Source organism: Muntiacus reevesi, chromosome 4 (assembly GCF_963930625.1).
Source record: "Muntiacus reevesi chromosome 4, mMunRee1.1, whole genome shotgun sequence".
Lineage (NCBI taxonomy): Eukaryota > Metazoa > Chordata > Mammalia > Artiodactyla > Cervidae > Muntiacus > Muntiacus reevesi.
In genome coordinates, this window is record NC_089252.1 from 82,105,949 (window position 1) to 82,124,373 (window position 18,425).

The 18,425-nt window shown below is 36.7% G+C and overlaps 1 long non-coding RNA gene across 1 annotated transcript in view; it reads left to right on the forward strand.

Annotated features, from left to right (window-relative positions):
* Positions 1-18,425, forward strand: part of LOC136166675 (uncharacterized) — a 408,420-nt gene that overhangs the window by 264,959 nt on the left and 125,036 nt on the right. The window lies entirely within an intron of this gene.

Sequence of the window (18,425 nt, forward strand, 5' to 3'; positions counted from 1 at the left end):
CACACACACACACACACACACACAAGTTTAGCAGTATAATTATTTAGTTTGCAGGACATTTTGTAAATAATTCTGGAAAGCCAAGTAACAGGTACAGTTTGGACATACAGATTGAGGCCAACTTAAAATGAGACCCTGAGGGTGTGACTAAACAGTGGATTATAACAGGCAGTCATTTTTATTAATCTCTTGATTAATCTTGGATGGAGGTAGAAGCCAAGCTCACTGTCAAGATTAGGATAGGGACATATGTTGTGGAGAAGTTTCTAGTCACATATCTCATTTATCTGCATAGTAAAACTACACATATAGGGTCCCCAAAGTTTAGAATTTTAGATAATAGATACACAAAATGTGATTTACACTTCTGATGAAAAACTTCTACCATAAGAATAACTAGTATAAGAAAACATGTTTATAGAAGGGAATATTTATATCAAGGAAACAAACTTTTTATATACTTTAAAATCATATATTTGTTTAGCCATAATGATAAATCATTCTTAACCATAATTTTATTCAGTCTGTTCAAATCCAGTGGAAGATCTTCTGGAATGAGTTCCATGATTGTTTCACTGGTTGGTATATTCTCAGCTACAATAAATTGCTAGCAAAATGCTTGATGTGAACAGAGTTTCACCAGCTGAGCAACATATCCTGAGTTGAAACTCATGCATATCAGATAGCTATTCCTCTTCAGAATCTCAGTTTTACATTTTGGTGATAATACAGTTTATAATTCTAAGGCATTTGAGGGAGAAGGAAGCAAATAAAAATCCCCAACAAACCACATATCGTTGGCCACAGGGCAAGTTCACAGATTGTATTTAGTAGAACTTTGGGCAATTGCTGCAGAAAGTCTGCCTTGACATCAACTTTTTCCCTCCAGAGCTCTCAAAATATAGAAAATTAATCTGACCCCCTGAATCCTATTAATTTCTAATTTCTAGACCCATTACCAATTCTCCTCACTTAATCCTAGACTGCTAACTCCCACAGTAGTATGTTAAAACACAGAAAATTGGAAGAAAAAAAATTTCCATTTTTCTACTACCCAGAGATAGTAATTTTGACATTTTAAAGATTTAATTAATATAATATGCATAATATTCCTAATGAAGAGGAAAATCTTCAAAAGTAATTTTCTCTTTGTATTTTTAAATCCAGTTATCTTTTTCCTGCTGAATGCTTACAGTGACCATCTTTTCAACTAGCAAAATAAATTACTGTAAATCTTTTTCCTGGGACTTTAAGAAGATGAGATTCAATTAATGTCTTCATACTGTATGCTGTTCTGTGTTTAGTTGCTCAGTCATGTCCGACTCTATGTGACCCCATGGACTCTAGTCCACCAGGCTCCTCTGTCCAAGGGATTCTCCAAGCAAGAATACTGGAGTGGGTTGCCATGCTCTCCTCCAGGGGATTTTCCCAACCCAGGGATCGAACCCAGGCCTCCCACATTGCGGGCGGATTCTTTACCATCTGAGCCACCAGGTACAGGCAGTGGTAAAAAAGCAAGTCTTTTCTTTTTGATCAGCAGCCCCATGGCCTGTGTCAACTTCACTGGGCCTTTGGAAAGAAGAGGTCGGAGTACAGAGAAGCAGATCAGGAAAATATTAAAGGACTGAAATGTTTTCTCTGTGTTTTTTTCACTTGCAATAATGGTCATTTTGACATTTTTATCCAAGCTCTGAAATCTCTTTTGACATTACTAAAATAGACTACAAAATGAGAAGCAAGTTTTAGTAACTAAGCCTAAGCCTGTTGAACAATGTTTCTGCACAGCCAAAAAGATACTTTTGAAAATATTCCACAGTGACCATGGGTTCCAAAAGCAGTGTGTGATTCTCAGAAGTCAGGGTCAAACCACAGGAAAACCGTTCGGTACTGAAGTAGCAAGACTTCATCTCCTGTATCCAAACTGCTATTATCTGCTTAATAGAGCTATAAATTTTATCAGCTAAGGTTGGCAAAAAGTAGGAAGAAAATTGGCTTGGTTGAACTTGTATTTGATCAACTGTAGAATGAAACAAGAAGACTGTTCCTCAAAAAATGAACAGATTACTTAACATTGGTTGGTATTTAGTAAAGTTCTGTTCAGAAACAATCATAGACTAGTTTCTGGATACTAGGTGATTAAATAGGTAAAGCCCGTTTGCACACCTAACTCCACCCTTTGAGGGAGGGTAGAACCTGTTGGAGAGGAGAAGAGTGACAGTGATGATGGTAATTGTGGTGATATTCACCTTTATTGTGCTTTTATTATGTGCTGGGTATTTTGCAAAGATTTTCATGTTAAGTATCTCATTTAATTGCACAGTACTAAGCATGTTCTACTTGAGATGCAAAGGTGATGATGTTATAATTCAATATTACACAGCAAAAATGTATAAAATATTGAAAAGATACAAGTCATTATTTTCAGAAATATAAATTAGAGCAAAGGCACAATGCCTCAGCATTTCATTTTGTATATGATGTTAGCACATTTGCACCCATCAAGTACACAGTCTTTGTCAAACTGTGTTAATCTCGGTTGTGTGAGAAATATATATCATAATACAATTCGATATGCAAGATATTTACTAGGGAAACATCTGGGAGGGAAAATGGAGAAATACACCAGGAGAGACAGAAGATGATGATTTAGGTCTGGCCCTTGTGAAGGACAGGGGGAAGGAAGATGGTATGGTGGAGTTTGGCAAGAACCATGGGGAGCCCTCCAGTCACTGCTCCCGTCAGAAGTTCCTGAATCTCCTGGAAAGAGCTGCCTTAGTATTCCTGTCATGATCATCCATTGGCTCAGAACCCCTGGAAGAGGCATGACCTGGGTGCAAACACAGTGAAGGGTTTCAGAGCCCAGCAGTTAGGGCTTTCCACCAATTATGCCCATAGTCCAGGGCTTCCCAGGTGGCCTAGTGGTAAAGAACCTGCCTGCCAATGCAGCAGATGTAAGAGATGCTGGTTTTATCTCTGAGATGGGAAGATCCTCTGCAGGAGGGCCTGGCAAGCCACTCCAGTATTCTTGCCTGAAGAATCTCATGCACCGAGGAGCCTGGTGAGCTATATTCCATTGGTTCTGCAAAGAGTCAGACATTGAATGGACTTATTTAGCACAGGGCCATAGTCAAGGGGCACATTTTCATGGCAACTGCAGAGACCAAATGCAGATATCAGCTTCAGCTTGGTATTTACCACAGACTTAACTATAGCACAATTTATTTATTCTCATGTATTCAACAAATATTTATTGTATGTGTCTGTTGAAGAGGTCATGCCTATTTAATAGTAAAGTGAAGGTGTTAGTTGCTCAGTTGTGTCTGACTCTTTGTGACCCCATGGGCTGTAGCCTGCCAGGCTCCTCTGTCCATGGAATTCTCCAGACAAGAATACTAAAGTGGGTTGCCAATGTAAAGTCAAATACAAATCAAATAATGGCACAAGTAGATGTAAAATGAAAGCTGTGAAGTTCTATGAAGAAGTTTTGTCTTATTAGAGGTGTATAGGAACAACAAACCACACCCCCTTCCCTTATAGTATAAAAGAAGCCTGAATTCTAACTCAGATAAGATGCTTCTTAAGGCCCCTAGTCCACCATCTCCTCAGTCAGCTTGCTTTCCAAATAAAGTCCATATTCCTTGTCCCAACAACTCATCTCTCAATTTATTATCCTTTTGTGTGGCAACAGTACAAATTTGGACATAGTAAGAAACTTTACCATTCTATTTATATTATGCAATTTGTAATAACCTCTCAATTGTCTCTATATAGTCAGAAAATGTGAATAAAGATCAGCCAAATGAGAACTACTATACTAAAAAAGTTAGAAGCAAAATTTTCCTTCTGGAGCTTTTCTTTTCCCAAATTTAGAGGTGTGTGTTTGTTTGTTTTAAATTTCCTATACCAAGTTCATATGTGGAGTCTCATTCTGGTGGCCCAATAAGATGTGAATGATGACTGCTTGCACTTTGATAAATTGTTTATATTTAGGGATTTCATGATGAAAGCTGCTGTCACTATTTCATTGTTATCAAGGGACAGTTATGTGCAGATGGTATACATAGTCATTTCCTGGTTATACAGGAGCCTGGAGTAAGTTGATTCATGATTTAATGATTTTTATCAGAATGAAATAAGCATTTGATTTTTGAATTTGATCAACCTCTATCTGCAGCTGTGCCCCAACTAGCAATTACTTCCTCCCTGGGCTCTTTGCCCAGGCAAATGGGGTTCATCCTTGTTTCATGTCTCACTGGCTTCCCTGGTAATAGACATGGGAACAACTTGAGCTGTCGCTGCCTTGGAACTTCGAAGCTCCAAAAACTCAGCAAGACATGTTTTCTCTCATCGTTTTATTTATTTATTTACCCAGCATAATAAAATGCTTCCTCTAATCATACGCTTTTGAGAGTCAGTTCATTTTCTACCCATCAAAACTGAAAAGCAAACTTCTAAGGATTGTCTTTTTTATGAGATACGACCAACTATAGCAATTTTATTTAAAAAGAAAGATTCAATATCACTATGGTGGGAGTACCATTCCTATTTGCTTTTTTGCCTCTGTTTTACTGAGATCATTTTGGTACCATGGTTGGCATCAACCATCTTCTCAAGCTGCCAAGCATGTTTGGCTTAAGGCAGACACCAATTAATTTTCCTACTCTTTACGTATTCCTTCCATGATTCCTTCTTCTTTACTGCTCAGTGATTAAGACCACCGTTTCTGTTGTACAATGTACTATTTTGCCTTTCTGTGGTTGTTTTAATGTAATTGTGAATGAAATAGGGCCTGTGATTCAGCATTTTTCATGTGCATGTGGTGGTTTCTGATTTCAAATGGGACACATTAAATAGATTTAACTTAGCTGGTAGAAAAGTTAATAAGGTACATGCAGTATTTATCTGCTCTTTGAATGTTTGCTAAAGCCTGTCTGTATTCTGAATGGCATAATTTCCCAACCTTCTTCATTAAAAAGATAGTATAATTAAAATGATAACTACCCAATCACAACAGATAAATCTGTTGCCAGCTGAAATCTTACATGTACTTAGTTGATAAAATGATTCTATTTACTAAATCTTATTAGTTATCTGGTAAAATGACTCTAACTGCTCTCCTTGTTTCTAAGTAGTTAGCAGATTAAGGCCTGGACTCTTTAATCTCAGAAAATTAAATCTGCCCCGATTGTCATATTGATGGAGCATCTGTTGTTCCAGGTGTTTGCCTGGTTTTTCAGAGCTGTGAAGTGAACTATCACAATTCACCTGCATAAGTGAGAGTCTTCCCAGAGATGCTGTGCTTGAGATTCCAATTTGATGTATTTGTTAGACATACAGAGGGATAGTGAGCTATGTAGATATGTCACATGTACAGACTACAGGTGTTTTAAATGCATGCAAGATGGGATATATTTGCCATGTATTTGCCAACCCAAGCAAAAGAGTCATTTTAATATGCTAGCAGGCTGATAGAAAAACACAGTAGGAGAACCAAAAAAGAGTTTCATAGGTCTAAAAAAGATATCTGATCAGTAAATAATTGATTATCACTGATAATGTTTTAGCATAGCAGAAGGAGACTAACTGGGGAATATTTTTTTGTGTAATAATGTTAAAAAAGGTAAAAGGTCTGATAGGTTGCATTTTTGTAGGGTATTATTCAGGACATAAAGTTCAAAATTTCAAAATTAAGTATTCCTATATTTTGGTGTAAAATTGATTGAACTACATGTATGTGTCTGTACAGTTTTATACACACACACACACACACACACACACACACATATGCTTACAGCTCAGTGACTGTTCCCAAAGGGAACATATCCACAGAAACTCAGGAAATCTCTCAGCTCACCTTCTAGTCACCGTCCCCAGCCGTAAGATTAACCCCTGTCTGAACTTCTAGTAGTTAATCTACTTTTTGGGGGGACAGGAGTAGGAAAACATTTTTGAACATTTTATTGAATGGTTAAGTAGTTATATAAAGTATGAAAATGAAGACATGATTCACATTTTCAGAAATTGAACATTCCTACAAATTCAAATCAAGAAATAAAATGTTACCTCTCAGAGACCCTTTCACACCCTTAGCAAGCTCTGCTCCCCACTGAGGGTTACCCCTTTGCTGACGTCTACCAGTTGCACTTAGTTTTTCCTATTTTTGAACTTTACGTAAATTGAATCACATGGTATGCACGCTCCTGTCTGACATCCTTCACAAAATACTGCACTTGTGACATTCATCCATATTGTTGCATACAGTGTTAGGATAAGTGGTATATTTTAATGCCATAATGTGTCTGTACCACAGTTTGTAGACCCATTCCCTTTGTAGGCATTTGGGTAGTTACAAATAGTGAAGACTCCTCTTTTAGCCTTTCTCTGAAGTCAGTATGAATTTTATTCCTGTGTATTTTCTGACCACAGAGGAGAAAAAAAAATTTTTTTTTTTTTTTGGCCCGTAAAAGTCTCTCAGCATTCTGGGTACTGCCGTTTGTCCTCTATAATATATACGGAGCTTTTGCTCCCTGGTTAGAAGAAGGTCCAGTCCTCTGATACTGGATTCTGAGAGGAATTAAGTCTTTCTCTGGTCATTTAATTGGAAAGTCATCACAGAACTGTAACATTTTATAACAATTAACTATCACTCATGGGTCAAGTCAGTTCAGTTTAGTAGGATATAATCAGGGAACATCTTTAACTTCTCCATTATTGCCTTCAGTAGTTGAATCTTTCTTTCCCACTCTTATATCCCCCCCCCCTTTTTTTTTTCACACAGAGATGTTAAAAAAAACCTGGGCCAGTTTAAATCAAAACTTCAATCTCTCCATCAGTTAAAGCCTCTCTCCTCTGCCAGCATAACTTAACTCCTCTGCTCAGAGATAGAATTGGAAGGAGAAGGACACTCTGTTCTTTCATGTTTCTTGCCCCTCAGCTCACTCCCTCTCTGGCCCTGGTTGGTTTGTTAGAGTATTTGGGTAAGAGAAAGGAAAAGACAAAGAGTGAACAAATGATGGAAGGAAAAAAAAAATAAGAGTTTTTAGTCAATTGTATTTATAATTCTCTCTTGTTTGTCAGATTCTGTCTTGGTAAATCTTGGATTTTCTTGTGGGGTATATAACTGTTCTTTAGAGATTCCAATGACTTCTGATCCAGGTGCTGTATTCTGCAGCTGACCTTTTGAAACATCCCCTCCTGTGATACACTCACAGTTTTAATTCTATGAGGTCCCCTCATTTTGGTGAGCAACAAGGTGGGATTCACTTGGTTCTCAAGAAGTCATAGATTTTTGCCCCTCTAAAGCATGGAAATAAGCCTGCTGGCCCCTTTCTTCTGCCTGATATAATGGGCTGCAATGGTGTGATCACTCACCAGAGCCAGACATCCTGGAGTGTGAAGTCAAGTGGGCCTTAGGAAGCATTATTATGAAAAAAGTTAGTGGAGGTGATGGAATTCCAGCTGAGCTATTTAAAATCTTAAATGATGATGCTGTCAAAGTGCTGCACTCAACATGTCAGCATATTTGGAAAAGTCCATAGTGACCGTAGGACTGGAGAAGGTCAGTTTTCATTCCAGTCCCAAAGAAAGGCAATACCAAAGAATGTCCAAACTATCATACAGTTGCTCTCATTTCACCTGCTAGCAAGATTATAATGGGCTGTGCCAGCCAGTGAATAAGGTGCCCTTCTCACAATTACTCCAAATACTACAGAAAAGACAAGTACCTCCATCTCCTCTTTCCTGCTCACATAAATTTATCTCAAAGAACCTCTGCCTTAAGTCTCTTGCCTTCTTTTTTCCAACTTGTGGTGATGGTCATCAAACTTGTTTTGTTCTCTTTTGTTAATATCTCACAGGGCACTACCAAGAATGTGTGCTTGTTTCTGATTGATCTTGGTTTTCAGGCCTTGGCCAAAATTTTAGTAATAAAAGACCTAGGTAATACCTTATTTGAGAGCAGAGTCAGGTTAAAATTGGTCTTATTTATGGAGTGTCTACACTGCCTGGAGTCACCTCAAATACTTTCGGAAATAAGATGGGTCTAGCTGCTTGGTTAGAGAGGTAAACTTAATTTCTGCCCAACACTATTCTAGGCCATATGGAGGATTCAAGACATTTGGACTTTCAAGGAGCTCCTCATCAAGTTTGAAAGGCAAGATTCCCATTCTTCAAACATTAAGCTCATCATGATTGTGCTCTGTAAATGGCAGCATGGAATGGTAACAGATAAACCATTATCCAGAGGTTAATCTGAATCCAGGGGAGCATTAGCCATCTTGCCATCTCATTACTGAGAAGCTATTGCTTTGTCCCTTGGGTATTGTCTCAAACGGCCAGAGCAGCTGGCTGGGAGCAATCCCCCATCAGGGCACCACTGTTTCCAATATTGAAACACCAGAAAGCAAACAGTCAACTCAACAGGAGAACCACAATATTGAGTTCATGGAGGAAAACCTTCCTAGGTTTCTGATTTAATCTGTACCATGTAGAACTGCTGCTTTTGATCTACCTCAAACTTTTGATCTACCTCTTTTTATTTGATCTACCTCAAACTTTTTCACCAAACAAACTGTAAGAACAGAAAAGTTCGATTGATTGATAACCCCCTCACAGTTCTGGAGACCTAGTTTACAGTTTTGTAACAAGTTTGAAACATCTTTTTAAAATTTTTTTATTTCTAAAAAAATAATCTGAGCTTTATATTCAACCTACAGTGTGTGTCTGTTTTAGTTTTCAAGCTGTGGCAAATTTCCATGATATAAGGTCTCTGTTTGCTCACAGGCACATTCCCACATACAGGAACACCTTGATTTATTGAGCTTTACTTTACACTGCTTCTCAAATACTATGTTGTTTTTTTTTTAAATACAAGTTGAAGGTTTGTGACAACCCTGCATTGTCAGGTGACAGCATTTTTTAGCAATAAAGTACTTTTGAATTAAGGCATGTGCATTGTTTTTTTAGATAGAATGCAGTGCACACTTAATAGATTAGAATATAGAAGTCTCAGTGTGAAGAACCTGTCTGCCAGAACAGGAGATGTGGGTTTCATCCCTGGGTTGTGAAGATCCCCTGGAGAAGAAAACAGCAACCCACTCCAGTATTCTTTTTGGGAAATCCCATGGACAATGAAGCCTGGCGGGCTACAGTCCATGGATTCACAAAAGAGTTGTACGTGACATAGCAACTACACAACAACAGATAAATATAATTTTTATATGCATTTAGAAACCAACATTTTCATGACTGACCTTATTGAGATACTCACTTTATTGTGGTAGTATAGAAACAAACCTCCAGTATCTCTGAGGTTTGCCTGTACCCTGAGGAGTATGCTTAGTCCAGTGAAAGAGATAAATACCACCCTCTGGGTTCAGGATAAGTGTCTTGGCTTCTTGTAAATCTAAATAATTCACATCATGGTAGTTATGAATCTTCATTGCGTTTAAAAATGATCCAAGGAGGCTCAATCCCTGTAATCTGGAAGCATATTTTAACCATAAGCAGTGTAAATATGACTATCTCATGAAGAATAGTACAGTATTACCTAACATTTTTAAATGTCTACCTTTAGTGAGGTATAAGTGACTAATAGAATTGTAAGATATTTGAAGTGTATATTGTGATGATTTGATATAGGTATACATTGTGAAAGGAGTCCTCCAATCTAGTTGAACAGTATATATGTGACCTCACGTATTTATCTCTCTCTCTCTCTCTCTCTCTTTTTTTTTTTTTGGTGAGAACATACAGGTTGTCATCTTTTAACAAATGTCAATTGTGTAATAATGTCATCAACTATAGTCATGGTGTTATACATTAGATCCTTAGATTGTATTCATATTTTAGGTGAAAGTTGGTAACCTTTACCAACCTCTGTATTCCCACCTACTAGCCCCTACCAACTACTTTCCCACTCTTTGAGTTTAGCTCTTTTTTCTTTTTAGATTCCGGTTATAAGTCATGGCCATGCTCTATTCATCCTCTGTCCAGTTTATTGCACTTAGCATAGTACCCTCAAGGTCATCCATGTTGCCATGAATGGCAGGATTTCCTACTTCTCATGGCTGAGTATTATGCCATGAGAAGAATATTATTACACAAAATGTTGTGTGTAAATAGAGACGTCACATACGTATCTGTAAATATCACATGTATTTGTGCACATATATGCCTAATTCCTTATCTGGTCATCGGTTGACCAACTCAGGTTGTTTCCGTGTCTTGTCTCTTGTGAGTGACAATGCAGTGAACATGGAAGTGCAGCTTTCTCCTTAAGATCTCGTTTTCACTTTTGTTGGGTGTATTATACCCAGAAGTGAAGTTGCTGGATCGTATGGTAGTTCTTGTTTGAATTTTTGAGGAATCTCCATACTGTTTTCCATACTGGGTACAGGAATTTGTATTCCCATGTGTACACAAGGTTTCCCTTTTCTCCGTATGCTTGCCAATGGTTATTATTTCTTGTCTTTTTGATGGTACTCTTTGTGACAGGTGTGAGGTGATATCTCATTGTGATTTTCATTTACATTTTTCTGATGATTAGTGATGTTGAGCAACTTTTCCTGTACCTGTTAGCATCTGTATCTCTCCTTTGGAAAAATTTCTATTCACATCTTCCCATTTTTTAAGTGGATTTTTTTGTTTTGGATTGGTTGCTTTTCTGTAATTTTTGTTTCTGCTTTTTGCTATTGAGTTCTATATATATTCTGGATATTAGCTTCTTATCATGGCTATAATTAGCCAAAAAAAAAGATCTACAATTTGCAAATATTTTCACCCATTCTGTACATTACCTCTTCATTGTGTTGATGGCTTTCTTTGCTGTGCAGAAACTTTTTAAAATAGTTCCACTTACTTATTTTTCCTTTTGTGGCCCTCCCGTTTGGTGTCAAATCCAGAAGGTCATTATCAAGAGCTATGTCAGGAAGCTTACCATCTGTGTTTCCTTATAGAGTTTTGTAATTTCAGGTCTGAAATGTATGTCTCTAATCCATTTTGAGTTTATTTTTCTATATGGTGTAAGATACATAATTTCATCTTTTGTATGTGCTGTCCAGTATTGCCAGCACTATTTATTGATGAGACTGTCATTTTCCTGTAATATATTTCCTGTAATATATTCTTGACTGCTTTGTTGTAAATTAATTATCTGTGTATACATGGATTTATTTCTGGGCTTTCTATTCTGCTCCAATGATTTGTGTGTCTGTTTTTGTACAAATATCATATTGTTTTAACTACTATAGTTTTGTGATATAATTTTAAATCAGGATGCTTGGTTCCTATAGCTTTGTTCTTGCTCAAAATTTCTTTGGCTATTTGAGGTCTTTGTAGTTTCAAACAAATTTTAGATTCTTTCTCCATTTTTTCAAAATATCCCAATGAAATTTTGATAGTCATTGCATTGAATTGATTGCTTTGGTTTCTATGGACATTTTAACAGTTTTGATTGTTCAAACACATGAGTGTGAAAAATCTTTCCATTTATTTATGTCTTCACATCCTTTCATCAATGTCTTGCTGTTTTCATTATGCAAAACTTTTACATCCTTGGTTAAACTTATTCCTAAGTATTCTTTTGGATACAGATTTTAGCAGATTATTTTCTTTATTTCTCTTTCTGATAATCATTATTAATTATAGAAAAACAGCTAATTTTTGTATGTTGGTTTTGTATCCTACAATTTAAGTGAATTGTTTGTCTGTAAGGCTCTAATGATTTTTTGATAGTCTTTGGGATTTCCTACATACAGTCTTGTGTCATCTGCAAATGGCAGCAGTTTTACTTATTTTCTCATTAGGATGACCATTATGGCTTTTCTTGCTTAACAGCTCTGATTGGGACCACCAGTAAGAGTTGAATAAGTGTGTTAGTAGTGGGCAATGTAGTCTTGTTCCTGATCTTAGGGAAAAAGCTTTCACATTTTTATCTTGATTATGATGTTATTAGCTTTGGGTTTGTCATAGATAACCTTTATTATGTTGAGGTATGTTCCATCTGTACCCACTTTGTCAATAGTTTAATTATGAATGTTGAATTTTGCCACATTTTTCTACATCTATTATAGAGATTATCATGTACTTTTTAGCCTTCATTTTGTTAATGTAGTGTATCATAATGAGCAATTTGTGTTTATTGACCCATCCTTGTATCCTTGGAATAAATTCCATTTGATCATGGTGTGTAATCCTTTTAACATACAACTGAATTTTCTTTGCTAATATTTTATTGAGGATTTAGTACCTATGTTTTTCTTTTCTCGTGGTGCCCTTGTCTGGTTTTGGTATTAGGGTAATCCTGACCTTAGAAAAGGAATTTGGAAGTGTTCTCTGTACTTCTATGTTTTAGAAGCACTTGAGAAGAATTGGTATTAATTATTCCTTAAATGTGTGGTTGAATTAATCAGTAAAACTGCCTGGTCTGGGACATTTATTTGTTGGGAGATAATTGATTACTGATACCATCTCCTTACTGGTAATTGGCTTGTTCAGATTTTCTGTTTATTCATGATTCAGCCTTCTGAGGTGGTGTGCTTCTAGGAATTTATCCATTTTTTTCAGGTTGTCTGATTTGTTGTTTTTAATAGTGGCCTCTTATGATCCTTTAAATTTCTTTATCAGCTATAATTTATCCCCTTATTTCTTAGTTTGAGTCCTCTGTTTTTCTTGGTGAGTCAAGCAAACTATTTGTTTATTGTTTATTTTTCAAAAAAATCAGCTCTTGGTTTTACTAATTTTCTTTCTATTTTTCTTCTTGGTTTCTATTTTGTTTATTTCTACTCTAAAATTTATATTTCCTTCATTCTATTAACTCACAGTAGGAAAAGAGAAAGGAAAGGGCAGAAATCTCACTTGAAGAAATAGTGGTTGAGTACTTCTGTAACCTGGGTAAGGACATCCAGATCCAGGAAGTTTACAGAATTCCAAATAGGATGAACCTTAAGAGACACCCCCGCCAAGACACGTTTTAATCAAAATGTCAACCATTAATGACAAAGAGAGATTATTAAAAGGAGCAAGGGAAAAGCAATTTGTTACATGCACGGGAACTCCCATCAGATTAATAATAGATTTTTCAGTTAATGCCTGAATGTAGGCTGGTGGGAGGTTGGATCTTCATGCCACAGCTGGGAAAGTATGTAGTGCTAGTTACAGCACTTCCAAGGAGATGGACTTTTGTTCTCTCCCCTCTGCACTGGACCTGGGTATATAACTGCAGGGCTGCCCCTGCACCTATTAATAACTTCTCTGTTTGCTGCAGTCCTGTGAGACTACTGAATTCAAGCCCCATTGTCTATCAAGTTAGGTGATCTAGGGACCCATCCCTTGGGCCGCAGCTGAAAAGCTGAGGTGCCAGGCATGTGTACACGCTCTTTCCAGGGAGACATTGGCAGCAGGCTCAAATGAGAACATGGAGGTAGTGTCTGCTGGCTATCCATGTCTCAGGGAAGGATTATGGTCAGCCCCTGGACACCTGCTAAGTTAGAAGCCAGACCATCAGGCAGTAACTTTTAAAGTGTACAAATAGGCATCTTTCAGGAAAATATTGGAAGATATGCATTTTTGTCCTGTTCTCTTTCAGAGCTAGGTATTTGGGGAGCCCATCCCTCAGATGGGTGTCTTAAAATTAGGGATGCTAGATCTGGTGTCCGTACCCTTCATTTCTCAGAGAGAAGCTTGGAATTGGGAGTTCCATCTGATTATATGGCATTGTGGCAACGATGTGGTTTATGGAAAGAATGTAACTGTGCCTTTCCTACCTGCTTCAGTGTGGGTAATAAAGCTATTTTCTCCTTTGCTTGATGGGTAGGAGTTGATTAGCTAGTTTTTTGGATTTCTTTGAGAGGGAGTTGCTCCATGTATAACTATAATTTCATTGTGTCCATGGAACGAGGTGGATTTAGAAAACTTTTATGTTGCCATCTTGGACTGGAATTCACCTGACTTTTTTAATGAACTTAAATTTCCACCATAGCCTCATCCTACTCGTCATAAGTATATGTCATATTTATCCTTATAGCCCTGATAAATAGAATAGAAATTATCATCCCCATTTGAGAGGGAAGAAAAATAATGAGTAACTAATGAGGAAGTAACCAGCCTGTGCTTACAATTGAGTAGCCTATAAGTTCTATGAGGGCCAGGACTTCATTTATTTTATCACTTTATCTTCAGTCTCTAGCACAATGTTTGGAAAACAGTAGGAGCCCAATAAAATTTTCTTAAATTGATTAATATTTAGATTTCAGATTCTAACTTTCTTTCCCTATACAGCATACTAATTCTTACCAGAGTAAGATGGCAGAAAGAAGCCAATTGTGAAACAAACAAAAATCAATTTCAATTCTCTAAAGACTTTTTCTGAAATCTTTTTTTTAAATAAAAACAAAACTGTAATACTCCCTTTGTCTTCTATAACAGCTTTTTAAGCTGAGTTTGTTTCCAGTCTTTCTTTTAGTGGCTTCCCACATCAATGGCGCAGTAGTTAGGACTAAAAGTATGTGTGTCAGTGTGGGCATGAGAAAGGATGATTTTGTAAGACTCTGAGTATTTCTTAACACTTGGAGTTCAAGGAAGGCATTCAATACAATGAACTCACGCCTGCATAAAGGTCAGTGTTGGGAGTAAGTATTCCAAAGTCTGAACTGCTTATTAACCCTGAGCTGAGACTGTATAGCACACAGAACTATATTCAGCATTTTGTAATAACCTATACTGGAAAAAGAATCTGAAAATAATATATAACTGAATTACTTTGCTATATACATCAAACTATTTCATATTGCAAATCATCTATACCCCAAGTGAAAATTTAAAAAAAAAAACTGAATTGAGCAACAAACTCAAAGTATTTGACAGAAAATCAGCATAGATTGTGCTTCTGTGTCCCAGATTTGTCACTGTCATCCAGGGCCATAACTGTAGTATAATGGCAAATGTTGAGGTGGAGTTTTAAGGAAGAGAACAAAAGAGCATATGGGAAAAAATGATTAAAAAAAAAAAGATCAGAGAGCAGAAGGAAATGAGTTTCTTATTACCATGGAGTAAAGGGAATGAAATTTAAAAGTTTGGTTCCCAAGTACTGAACAGATGGTTGAAGATTGTCTCTTCCACTGAGTAAAAGAAAGAGGCATTGCCTCAGCTTCTTGGTTTATACCTTGATGGAAACATCAACATCACAAACTGAACAGTGGAGACTTGATGGTCCCCATTGGCACCACCAAGCATCTAATCATTCATAGTTTCATGAAGTACATCGTAACACAGAGTCCTGGGTCCAAAACAGAGACCTGGGTTTTTCAGACTTTGACTCTGCCACTTTAGCTACTGGGACTTCTGGCATATCACTCAAAGCAGTTAAACTTCTCCTTTTCTCCACTTGTGTCTGTGGGAAAAATAAACCTGACTTCACATGCTGTTGTGAAACATTCGATTAGAAAATACAAAAGAAAGTTCTTTGTAAAATTTGTGAAACACCTCAAGTCTGAGATGATATACTTTTGATGGTCTCCATTTCTAACATTAACCACTTTAGACAGTAACACTCAAAGGCAAGGATCGGCATGAGAATGGTGTAAAATAAAGCCAGTTCTGCTGAGGTATGACATTGACTCACGTTAGGAACATTTTTGTAGATGGATAACTAAAGTAAAATTGCACTCACCTGATGTTCCAGGCAGTCGCCAAGTGACTTACATGCTTTGTGTCATTTCATCCTCTCAACTTCACAATACTCATCTGACACATAAAGAAATAGAGACTTATACAGGTTAAATTACTCAAAACAGCCACACATTTCTTAGGAGAGAGCTGGAATTTAAACTCAGGCATCTAACTCCAGAGATTTCTCCTTGAGTTGCTATTGGGTTTGCACCAATGGCATTAGGTGGTATAGATCAGTTAAATAATACTAACATTTTTAAACCTTTTTATTGTGCAATACAGACCAAAAATACATTAAAATACAGACCTTAATGAGTTATAATAAAGGGAAAACTCATGTACCTACTACCCATATCAGGAAATGAAACATTCTCACCAGCCCAGAAGCTATTTGTTTCCCTGTTTTTGCTCTCCTGTAAAGATAAGCACCATCCTGACTTTTGGAGTAGTTTTCTTAATGGTTTTACCATGAAAGTTTAGTCCACTAAATCCACTAAACATTATAGATTGGGTCTACCTGTTTTTGAACTTTGTATAAATGGTCATATAGTGTGTAATATTTTTTCTGATTTATTTTAGTCATATCCATGGCAGTCATCTGTCTTATAACTAGTTTGCTCATTTTCTTTGCTGTATATTCGTTATAGAAATATATCACCTATATAACTATTCTGTTAATTAGTTGTTTATAGTTAAGACGTGTTACAAAAATTGCTGCCATGAGGATTCTTTGTGTCTTCTTACTACATGTGTACATGAATTTCTGTTGAATATGTGCTTAGAAGTAGGACTGGTGGGTCCTTGATATGTATGTTTAACTTTGATATCACCAAACCATTTCCAAAGTGATCATCCCAATTCAAAGTTCTATGTGAGTTTCTATCAATTCGTATTTTTAAGTTTTTAATTTTAGGTATTCTGGTGAGTTGTGAGGTAGTAGCTCATTGTGGTTTTAATTGACACTTATTTTACTGTTAGTGGAGCTGCATATCATTTTGTATGTTCAGGGTCATTTAGGTATCCTGTTTTGCCGCTTGCCTGTTCAAGTATCTTGAATATTTTTTATTTGGTTGTCTATCATTTTTTTTATGATTGGGAATGTTTATATAATCTGTATATGAGTCCCTTTCTGTTGTATACGTAACAAATATCTTCTACCACTCTGTGATAGTTTCCTTCTCCAAGGTCATGAAGATATTTGTTTAAATTATCTTCTAATTCCTCTGCAGGGTAATGAGGTAAGGTGTTCTTTTCAATAGTAGAGGTAGGATAAATGGATATAATGTAGGGGGGAAAATCCTTGACCTCTGCCCCATGCCATAAACCAAAAATAACTATAGTGGATTGCTGGTACAAATATGAAAGGTAAAACAGTAAAGATTTTAGAACATAATGTTGATGACCATCTTTATGACTTCAGAGAAGGAACTATTTTTCAGTAAGGAGATAGAAAGTGCTAATCGACAAGAAAAATGTTGAAAGATTCTATTACAAATTCTATTCCTAAAAAGACAGTAATTCTCTTTTTAGAAAGAGAGAGAGAGAAGTCGCTCAGTTATGTCTGACTCTTTGTGACTCCATGGAGCCTACCAGCCTCCTCTGTCCATGGGATTTTTCAGGCAAGAGTACTGGAGTGGGTACTGGAATTCTGGAATACTGGAATTCTCTTTTTAACTGAGTATAATCTATCCCTTGGACTGCAAGGAGATCCAACCAGTCCATCCAAGAGGATATCAGTCCTGGGTGTTCATTGGAAGGACTGATGCTGAACTGAAACTCCAGTACTTTGGCCACCTCATGCGAAGAGTTGACTCATTGGAAAAGATCCTGATGCTGGGAGGGATTGGGGGCAGGAGGAGAAGGGGACGACAGAGGATGAGATGGCTGGATGGCATCACCAATTCAATGGACATGAGTTTGAGTAAACTCTGGGAGTTGGTGATGGCCAGGGAGGCCTGGCGTGCTGCGATTCATGGGGTCTCAAAGAGTGGGACATGACTGAGCGACTGAACTGAACTGAATCTTTTAAACATTTCCAATAAATTCTTAATTTTAGTTTTTTTTTCCAATTCTAGAATTTCTATTTGATTCTCTTGATCATCTCTGTGATTTATGTAATATACTATTGGCTGTTAATATAGTCCATTTTTTAGGACCTTGAAATAATAAACAGAGTTTGAAGACAGTGTGGATTGCTTTCTGTTTTCTGCTTTTCCCCATATTATCTTATTAACTTGTAAATTTTCTTATCTTTGATTGTATACCAGAATTATTGTTACTAAGAATTATAGAAATAATGCATGATCCATAGTGATGTTATACTCCTCTATAAAATATTTTTTGTTTCTGCTGCATGTATTGAGGCTCTAGATAATCTGAGATTACTTTAACTCAGTTCTAGAGGAGGTTAATTTTCTAGATTATCCATATATATGCTGGCTTAGATCAGTTTATGTGAGAAACGTTTTACTTGCAATTTATCCTTTCTCCTATGATAACAGATATTCAGGGTCCCATCACAGATTGCATTTATAATGACCCACCTCTGTAGAAAGCCCTGAAACTCTGTCCCTCCCCAAAAGCTTTCATATAATTGGCTCAGACTCTCAGCTTCATCCTCCAGAAGATCACATTCTGAACACATCTCTAATGTACTGGCTTCTCCTGTCTATTTTGGCCCAGTAATTCTTTCCTATTTTATTAACATTGCAATATATTTGTTTTGTTTTTCTGTTTTTTCCAGATTTAAGGGTTATCCT